This window comes from Vicia villosa, unplaced genomic scaffold (assembly GCF_029867415.1).
Source record: "Vicia villosa cultivar HV-30 ecotype Madison, WI unplaced genomic scaffold, Vvil1.0 ctg.000084F_1_1_2_unsc, whole genome shotgun sequence".
Lineage (NCBI taxonomy): Eukaryota > Viridiplantae > Streptophyta > Magnoliopsida > Fabales > Fabaceae > Vicia > Vicia villosa.
The window spans coordinates 102,205-113,012 of NW_026705006.1; the positions used below are offsets into that span (position 1 = coordinate 102,205).

The 10,808-nt window shown below is 40.4% G+C and overlaps 1 non-coding gene across 1 annotated transcript; it reads right to left on the minus strand.

Moving 5' to 3' along the window:
• Window positions 1-10,106: 10,106 nt before the first annotated feature.
• On the minus strand, window positions 10,107-10,213 carry LOC131623845 (small nucleolar RNA R71). Its single transcript, XR_009290335.1, has one exon. It is a non-coding gene; the product is annotated as a small nucleolar RNA R71 (small nucleolar RNA).
• Window positions 10,214-10,808: the final 595 nt, after the last annotated feature.

The window sequence follows — 10,808 nt, forward strand, 5'->3', positions numbered from 1 at the left end:
GTTGAAATGAATCTCTGAGGACCAAATGTTGATTGTTGATGAAGATAGTTCTTTTGAGATGAAGGGAGAACAAAACCCTAATTGATTGTTACTTGTACTGATGAGTGGTTTCCTGATTAAACCCTGCTAAGCACAAGTAGCAAACACAAGCTATGCAATTTGTTAGAGATGCAAATGATGCATATGCAAATGGTATGAGGTGGTATCTTAGGTCAAAAATTGGGGTATGACAGATGCCCCTATTTAAGTTTCTTCAACCTGAGATATGAAGATTGAAAATCTTTATTTTGATAGTGTGGAAGAGACTTAAATATCAGAAGACGCAAATTTTGGACCTAAGATACCAAAATTGCGAATGATGCAAGGATATCTCTACCGAGGGATATCAAAACTGACTCCGCTGGGGAAAAGAGATTGGGAAGGATGCCTCAATCCGTTTTTAGGAAGAGAATCCATTTTATCGGGAAAGCAAGTGTATGCTTCACCGGAGAATGATAGCTTTGTAAGAAAAGCTTACCTATCGACATTATCGACTATCAGCATGGGGATAGACTTGTCAAGGTAAAGAGAATTTCAAAGGTTCGGTTAATATTACCGACTATCAGCCTTGTGATAGACATGTTAATAATATAACCAGAACAAAAGGATTACCGACTACCAGCTTCGTGATAGTGGTTTTGAAGACATGATCAATTATCAGCCAAGTGATAAAATGATTCTGGAGACTTTGCTAGGGAAATTACTGGTTATTCAGCCTTGTGAATAGTAATAAGACCCTGATCGTCAAATGATCTTCATGATTGATTTCCTTGAGAGGAAAAAAGCTTTTGGAAGAGACATAAGCTACTCAGATGATGAGGCTATTGCTTATTGTCTGTTTTTCACGACTCTGTTTGAGGAATCGGAATTTGAATCTTTGGTAAAGACAGGGTTCTAACCAAGAATGAATTGGAAAGAAATAGTCAAACAAGACTTTGCACCCATGAGGAATGAACTCAACTGGGGATTTCCTCCTTTGTTTTGAAAGGAGAAACTAAAGCAACCTTCTTCCACGAGGAATTATCTCAGTGGGGAACTGGAAAAAGAAGATGTTCTTTTCTGCTTATGGGTGACGACCTACTTGGAGAGATGACACGCCCATACTTGTTTCTTTTCTTCTTTTTTTCTTTTTCTTCTTTTTTTTTCTTTCTTTTCGAGGATAAATATATCCTAAACAAGTGATTTTAAAGCAAACATTGAAAAATGCAAGAATGCATAAATGATGCAAATATGTATGAATGATGAATGTCATGAATGTAGCATGCATGCTGACGAGACTGACAGACAAAAGAGTATATACTGGAGAGGGACCGACATCGCAATACAACCAGATACTTGGCAAATGTTCTTCAACACGGTGTAGATAACACGGGTGATGAATGGTGTTGCGTGCTTTAAACTTCTCTGGGGAAGACAAGCATCTTTTCTCATTGAGATGGAAGAGCCTTTTCACTGGAGATAGAAAATCTTCGTCACTGGGAATAAAAGACCTTCTTCACTGGGGATAAAAGAGCTTCTTTACCTCGAGGGGTAATTGCTTCAAGAATTCTTTTCTGGGACAAGAATACCGTTGTCTCAACAATTTTCCAGGGAGAATCCTTTTGTTCATCTTATGGAGACGACCGTTGATGTTCCTTCCGTTGTTCACAACTCAAAGGAAAATTTCGCTTTTATTTTGAAAAAGAAAAGTGAAGTAAATTCATTTAAAACTTATTTTTTCTTTTTTCAAAAGTGAATAACACAATTAAAGCGTCATTTTGCAAGCTAAAAGAAATTAGAGATTGCAAACAAAGGGGCACAAGGCTCAAATTTATTTAATAGGATGGTAATCAGCTAAAGGCGCGATTCCATAGAGTATTTACAAAAGTTGGAAATGGTAATTATGCGGAAAAGGCTACATTGAAAGCAATAACCACTATTCCCCCCAACAACTTTGAGTTCCAACTGTGCTTGTTGCTTCAGATTGGCAATGATTTGATTGAAGATCCTTTGATGGAAAAGACGATTCAGGTGACGAAGTATGGACTGATGCAGTTACTTTGTCATAAATCCCTAATTTTTGCCTAGATTGCCTTTTCAGGTTTTCAATCTACCGGGATGAATTTTTTTGTTTATTGTCTCTAATTTTTGCCTGGACCGCCCTTTCAGGTTTTCAGTCCACCGAGACGCTCATTTTTGCCTAAGTCGCCCTTTGCGGGTTTTCAACTTACCGAGCTGTTTTTTTTTTTTTTTTTTTTGTATTTTTTTTAGACAAAGTATTTCTTGACTGCATCAGCATTCACAGGATATGGGAGTTCATCACCATCCATGGTTGCAAGAGTCATGGCGCCGCCAGAAAATGTTCTTTTGACAACGTACGGGCCTTCGTAATTAGGAGACCATTTGCCCCTAGAATCCGGTTGAAAAGACAAGATCTTTTTAAGCACGAGGTCGCCTTCTCGAAATTCACGAGGTCAAACCTTTTTGTTGAAAGCTTGTTTCATCCTTGCTTGGTATAACTGTCCATGGCATAGAGCAGTCATACGTTTTTCTTCGATTAAGTTCAACTGATCGTATCTGCTTTGACACCATTCAGCCTCTGATAACTTAGTTTCCATGAGGACTCTCATTGATGGGATTTCAACTTCTACGGGGAGCACAGCTTCCATGCCATATACTAGAGAAAAGGGAGTTGCCCCTGTTGAAGTACGCACTGAAGTACGGTATCCATGTAAAGCAAATGGCAGCATTTCATGCCAGTCTTTATAAGTGACGACCATTTTCTGGACGATCTTCTTAATGTTCTTGTTGGCAGCTTCAACGGCGCCGTTCATTTTTGGTCTGTAAGGAGAAGAGTTATGATGCTCAATCTTGAATTCCTCACACAGTTCTTTCATCATTTTATTGTTCAAGTTTGAACCATTGTCAGTAATGATCTTGCTGGGAATACCATATCGGCAAATGATGTTATTCTTGATAAATCTCACAACCACTTGTCTTGTAACATTGGCGTAAGATGCTGCTTCGACCCATTTGGTGAAGTAATCAATTGCTACCAAGATGAAACGATGACCGTTTGAAGCTTTTGGTTCGATCATTCCAATCATATCGATACCCCACATGGAGAAAGGCCATGGAGATGAGAGAACGTTGAGTAGAGTCGGTGGCACATGGATCTTATCTGCGTAGATCTGGCACTTGTGACATCTCTTCACGTGTTTGTAACAGTCAGATTCCATTGTCAACCAATAGTATCCTGCTCTTAATATTTTCTTGGACATTGCATGCCCATTTGAATGAGTTCCAAAGGACCCTTCATGCACTTCATGCATTAACATGTCTGCTTCGTGTCTGTCCACGCATCTGAGCAAAACCATGTCGAAGTTTCTTTTGTATAGCACGTCTCCGTTCAGGAAGAAACTGCCAGAAAGTCTCCTTAGAGTCTTCTTGTCTTTGTTTGATGCCCCAAGCGGGTACTCTTGAGTTTGAAGGAAGCGTTTGATATCGTGGAACCACGGTTTATCATCGATGACTGCTTCAGTTGCAAACACATAAGCGGGCCTTTCAAGGCGCGTGATTCTGACTTTAGGCACATCATTCCAGTGATTGACTTTGAACATGGAAGATAGAGTAGCCAAGGCGTCTGCCATTCGATTCTGATCTCGAGGTATATGATGCAATTCAACCTTGTTGAAGAAAGTCAACAGACGTCTTGCATAATCTCTGTAAGGAATCAAGCCAGGGTGGTAAGTTTCCCATTTGTCTTTGATTTGGTTGATCACGAGGGCTGAATCTCCATATATGTCGAGGATCTTGATCCTTAAGTCAATGGCTTCTTCGAGACCCATGATACAAGCTTCATATTCTGCGATGTTGTTGGTGCACTCAAATAGCAATCTGGCGGAGAACGGGATATGAGTACCCTTGGGAGTGATGATGATTGCCCCAATTCCATTGCCAAAAGCGTTTACTGCTCCATCAAAAATTAGGCCCCATCTTGATCCAGGCTCAGGACCTTCTTCAGGTAACGGTTCGTCACAATCTTTCATCTTGAAGTATAAGACATCTTCATCAGGAAAGTCAAACTTGAGAGATTGATATTCATTAATTGGTTGATGCGCCAAGTGATCGGCGAGAATGCTTCCTTTGACCGCTTTTTGAGCACGGTATTCAATGTCATATTCGGATAACAGCATTTGCCATCGGGCAATCCTTCCTGTTAAGGCGGGCTTTTCAAAGACATACTTGATCGGATCCATTTTGGAGATTAACCAAGTAGTATTGTTGATCATGTACTGGCGGAGACGTTTTGAAGCCCAAGCCAAAGCACAACACGTTTTTTCGAGCATGGAGTAACGAGACTCACAGTCTGTGAATTTCTTACTCAAGTAATAGATGGCATGCTCCTTCTTACCGGTTTCATCTTGTTGTCCAAGCATACAACCCATGGATTCTTCTAACACAGTAAGGTACATGATTAATGGTCTTCCTTCAACTGGAGGAATCAATATTGGTGGTTCTAACAGGTACTCTTTGATACTGTCGAACGCTTTCTGGCAATCTTCAGTCCATACAACCCCTTGATCTTTGCGGAGAAGCTTGAAAATCGGCCCACAAGTAGCAGTCATTTGAGAGATAAATCTGGAGATATAGTTCAATCGTCCAAGAAATCCTCTTACTTGCTTTTCAGTTTTTGGTGCAGGCATCTCTTGAATAGCTCTGACTTTGTCGGGATCTACTTCAATACCTCCTTGGCTGACAATGAAACCCAAGAGTTTTCCAGATCTAACCCCAAAAGTACATTTGTTAGGATTCAAGCGAAGCTGATATTTCCTTAATCGTTGAAACAACTTCAAAAGATATTCAATATGTTCTTCTTCTGTGCTGGACTTGGCTATCATGTCATCCACATAGACTTCAATTTCTTTATGCATCATGTCATGAAAGAGAGTAGTCATTGCTCTTTGGTAAGTTGCGCCTGCATTCTTTAATCCAAATGGCATCACTTTGTAGCAAAAGGTACCCCATGGGGTGATGAAAGATGTCTTCTCCATGTCTTCAGGAGCCATCTTGATCTGATTATAACCGGAGAACCCGTCCATGAAGGAAAAGACGTTGAACTTAGCGGTGTTATCAACCAACATGTCGATATGTGGTAATGGAAAGTCATCTTTTGGACTGGCCTTGTTCAAGTCACGGTAGTCAACACACATTCTGACTTTGCCATCTTTCTTCGGAACTGGCACTATGTTGGCCAACCATTGAGGATACTCAGAGGTGACAAGAAAACCTGCGTCAAGCTGCTTTTGAACTTCCACTTTGATCTTGTTAGCCATATCAGGGTGAGTCCTTCGCAATTTTTGCTTAACCGGCGGACATTCTGGCTTCAATGGCAAGTAATGCTGAACAATATTGGTATCCAACCCAGGCATGTCTTGGTAGGACCAGGCAAACACGTCAACATATTCTTGGAGAAGGTCTGTCAACTTACTCTTGATATCAGCATCAAGCAGCGATCCAATGGTCACTTCTTTTTTGTCTTCTTCAGAACCCAAGTTAATCTTTTCTAAAGGCTCTTTGTGAGGCAGAATGGCTCTTTCCTCGTGCTTAAGTAATCGAGAGATCTCGTCCGGGATCTCCTCTTCTTCCTCTTCTTCGGCTTCGAACACAGGAAACTCAAAGTTGGGAGAGGGCATAGGGTTATTGCATTCAATGGGTTTATCAATAGTAAATCTGTACATGTGATTTATATTTATTTCAGAAAATTTATGAATGCAAGAGTGTATGCAGATTTTTTTGAAAAGCTTTTTTTTTTTTTATTTTGGTTTTTTAGGATTACCATTTCCAGAAAAAAGCAAAAATAAAACACATAATGTAGGGAATTCAAAATGACACTTTATTTATGATTCATTTTTGAAACAAAGCCCTAAACACAAACTCATTTGTCTTGGGCAGGACAAAGAGGGAAACTTTTAAAACAAAGCCCTATACACAAAGTTATTTGGGCGGAACATTTAAAAGCAAAGCCCTATAAAACATCTCTCTGCTTTGGGCAAGGCAGGAGGTCAAAATAACAGCGAGGTGATTACTTTGAGCGACGAACAACATTCGGAACGTCGACAGCCTTCCAGTAGCAACGAACTCCTCTGTGTATTATGTATTCAGGAAAATTCTCCCCAGAGTGATCTTCAGTATTGACATCGTTTGCTGGTCGAGCAGGATTTGAAGGCCCTGGTTTGTCAACCTTGTTCTTTGTAGAGTCGAAACAGTCTTCTTCTACTTCTTGAAGAGCATAAGATGAGTCACAATCTCCAGAATTTTCAGGATGTATTTCCCAGTCTTCAGGATGAAGAGACTCATTGTCAGCGACACTTTCTGAGTCAACTGCGGGATCATCTTCCCCTTCATCTTCAAAAATGGCATTTATGTGATAATAACCATCTTCAGGATTATAAACCTTGGTAGATGCATTGAATCCGAAATCTTCAGTAACTTCAGGCTGCTGAGAAAATTGACAGGGCTGATAAACCTCTTCTGGTTGACTATTATATTCAAAGGAATCTCCCCATCCGGTTGGTTGGATATCCTCCATCGCAATCTTGTAACTTTCAGGTGCAGTGTATTTCACCATGTAATCAAATTTTCCACTTGGTTGTCCCAATGTGTCCCAGATTTCTGTAGGAACAGGTTCAGTTTCATCGCCTTTGGATTTCTCTGAAAGAGGATGTGGTTCTTCCTGAGATATGTATCCCGAGTCATTGAGATAACATTTCCATTCTTCTTCAGGATCAGGTAGACCTTCTTCGATACATTCTTCGATAAGGACATTAACCTCTTGAGGAATTGGGTTAAGGAATCCTCCACTAATGAATGTTTCTTTGATCGGACGAAGGGTTTCATCCTTCTTAGTGCAGTTTGAGAATGTTGGTGAACATCCGAGACCTGCTCTAGTTTCATTTTTGGTAGGGATCACAACTTGCCCCCAGCCAGTGGTAGTTCCATCTTTCACTACTTTTACTGCCTCTTTATATGAAGAAATTGATGCTTTCTTTTTGGAAGACTCGTCTTCTAAAGAGAGACCTTGGAACTGCGTTCCTTCCACATCATCAGCACTGATGAAAGAGAAATTGGACAAATGACTCACCATCAAGGCTTGTTCTCCACTTATCGTTACCAATTTTCCATTTGTTACAAATTTTAACTTTTGGTGGAGCGTAGAAGTTACTGCCCCTGCTTCATGGATCCATGGTCGTCCTAACAGACAGCTATAAGCAGCTTGAATGTCCATGACCTGGAAGGTGATTTGAAATGTATGTGGACCAATTGTCATGGGAAGGTTGACTTCGCCGATAACAGATTTTCGCGATCCATCAAATGCTTTGACAACTACACCACTGAACTTCATAGGCATTCCTTGGTAAGACAAACGAGCAAGAGTCGTCTTTGGCATCACATTCAAGGAAGATCCGGTGTCTACCAACACATTGGACAAAGAGTCTGACTGACAGTTCATAGAAATGTGTAAAGCAAGATTGTGATTTCTACCCTCCTCGGGGAGTTCTTCATCACAGAAGCTTAAATTGTTGCAAGCTGTTATGTTGGCTATTATCCCATCAAAGTGGTCAACAGTCACATCATGATCTACAAAAGCTTGATCCAAAACTCTCATCAGGGCTTCTGATAACACGATTTTATATCGTATATTTAGCCTAAAATCCATAGATATTTATAGCATTTTCCGTTTATTATGTTAATTTATTATGATATTACGCGTGTATTTGCTTTGTTTCAGGTTTTACACTTCAATTACGACTATTTGCGAAAAGGAAAGAAAATCGAGCTTAAATGACCAATATTTATGCTTAAAAGACGAAAAGGGGTGCTGAAACGAAAGAGGGGTGCAATTAGGACCCAAAAGGCCCAAAAGAGCGAACCAGCCCACAAAGGAACAAAATTGCGTGGCCCAAACCTGCCCAGCAAGTGGAGACGCACGTCTCCACATCCTCTATGCCACGTCAGCAAAGGGAGACGCACGTCTCCATGTTCCTACATCTTCTCCACTTGAGACGCACGTCTCAAGTCACGTACCCAGTCTCCCTGAAGAATCGGAGACGCACGTCTCCAAGTCCTGGTCTGCAAAAAGCTCCGTTTCTCACGCAAAGCAACTGCAAAGCCTCACCTATAAATAGAGGCAGTCACTTCAGTCCAAAGGGTCCGATTTCCTGCCAACGAAGTGCTGCCGAAATTGTACCGCGAACTGCTTTTCCTTATTCTGCTTTCATTTAACCGTCTATTTTCTCACAACGATTTCTACACTGGAAATTGTTGTGAACTTTTCATAGATCTAGCCTTACGTTAGGTTTATCGCTTTATTTTCCTTGTTTTTATTTTCTGCCATTTAAATTCCGAAGAACGATCCAGCCAACCTGTGGTGGAAGTTCGAGTACTTCAAGATTCAATTCAATCCAGATTTATTTTAATTCAGGTTTTTTTTTATTTACCGCCTTATTTATATTATTTATTTGCATGATATATTATATGCCATTTAATATGCTTATTATTATGAACCGAACCGATTTATGCATGTTTAATCGTATTAATATGTCTGGCTAAAATACTAAAGGTGTCGGTATGTAAAGTAAGTTAACCGTAGGGGTCCGAAATAAATTGGCTTAAATTATGTTTTATTAATTATCACTTATTTTTGGTTTATATGTCTAGTTTAATTAGTAAGTCTTAAAACCAATAGAGCGAAAGTTTGAGGGATTAGGACGGTCAAAGGTTAAAATCAATAGAGCGAAAGTTTGAGATCTTTAACTGGATAGTAGACATAGGACATTAGTTTTAAGGATGGCGAAAGCGTATTAAAACTAATTGGAACTTATTTATTTTCAAAAATTGTTTTTACACTCGAGCGGGATGGCGAAAGCGTACGTTAGGGATATTAGCATGTTCCGAGTCAACAGAGCGAAAGTTTGAGATTAGGAGATTTAAATAGATAACGACCTCGTAAAATAGGCATTTTATTAATTACATTGTTTCCAAAAAGCTCTTCTAAAATCTAATGGGATGGCGAAAGCGTACATTAGGATTAGGATAGTAGTCTGACTCAACAGAGCGAAAGTTTGAGACGAGGATTTTTAACCAATTGGAATTAGTAAAGATTTTTAATTTAATTATGCAAAAGCCAATGGACCTTCGGATTACCTTTAGTTAAACGAAATACATACTGATACCTGTCTTTTATTATTATTCTTTATTCTCTCGCAATCACTTTCCCTTAGGAACAATCGAAATTTTAGTACTCCTAGCTTTACATAGTAACCTTAGATAACGGTAGATCGATTCATAGTCCCTGTGGATTCGATATCTTTTAAAACTACACGACACGACTGTGCACTTGCAGTTATCAGATTTATAGACACGTAAAGTCGCGATCAAGTTTTTGGCGCCGTTGCCGGGGACTATTTAAGTCGATATCGTAACTCACTGTTACACCGTAGAGACTAGGAAAATTCTTCCCTTTCTTTTTGAACGATTGTATGCCAAATACTCGTTCACAAGGAGGAGACTTAATACAACGAATTAACGAGATCGAACGTTTCATTAACGTTAAACGTCGAGCTCGCAACCTTCCCGAAGTAGCAGAAATCCCGATTAATCAGGAATTGATTTTTACTGATCAAATCAATCAAATCACCCCGAAGTTAGAGATGACTGCTATTCGTCCTCTTAGAGACTATGCCGCTCCTTCGCGCGCTGAACCGCATTCAAGTATCGCACCACCTGCGATTGAAGCGAACAATTTCGAGCTGAAACCTTCACTGGTCCAAGCTGTTCAACAGAATCAATTCTCTGGAAGCCCTGTAGACGACCCCAATCTCCATTTATCTGTGTTCGTGCAATACGCCGACACTATCAAAGCCAACAACGTTAGTTCCGAAGCTATTCGATTACGCCTTTTTCCTTTCTCCTTGAGAGATAGAGCGAGAGCGTGGCTTCAATCCCTGCCTTCCAATTTCATAACTACGTGGGACGAATTGAAGAGAGTATTCTTAGCAAGATACTTTCCGCCTAGCAAAACTGCTATGCTTAGAGGTCAAATCAACGGATTTACCCAGAAAGATAACGAATCGCTTTTCGAAGCTTGGGAACGTTACAAGGACATGCTTAGAATATGCCCTCATCATGGACTCGAACCATGGCTGATCATCCATACCTTTTATGGTGGTCTCTTATATAACACTAAAATGACTATAGATGCCGCTGCTGGCGGAGCATTAATGGACAAACCCCATGATGAAGCATACAAACTCATAGAGAACATGGCACAAAACCATTACCAATGGGGAGGAGAACGCGCCGCTCTAGAGAAAGCCCAAACCAAAGGAGGAATGTACGAAATTAGTGGTATAGACCGCGTTAACGCTAAAGTAGACGCTTTAACTCAAAAGATCGAGAATTTGACCATCACTCCTTCAGCCACCGCTGCCGCTGTAGCACCTAACTGCGAGATTTGTGGATTGACTGGGCATGTAGTTGCTGAATGCCAACTCTTGACTGGAGTCCCATCTGATCAAGTAAATTACGCTCAAGGAAACCCTTATTCTAACACGTACAACCCTGGATGGAAAAACCACCCGAACTTTTCTTATAAGAACAACAATGCGTTGTACGCGCCTGGACAAGCACCTGCTGTACCACCTGTCTACCAAAAAGCGCCTGTAGCTGCTCAAAACACCCCTAGGAAGTCAAACCTAGAAATCATGATGGAGAACTTCATAGCTTCC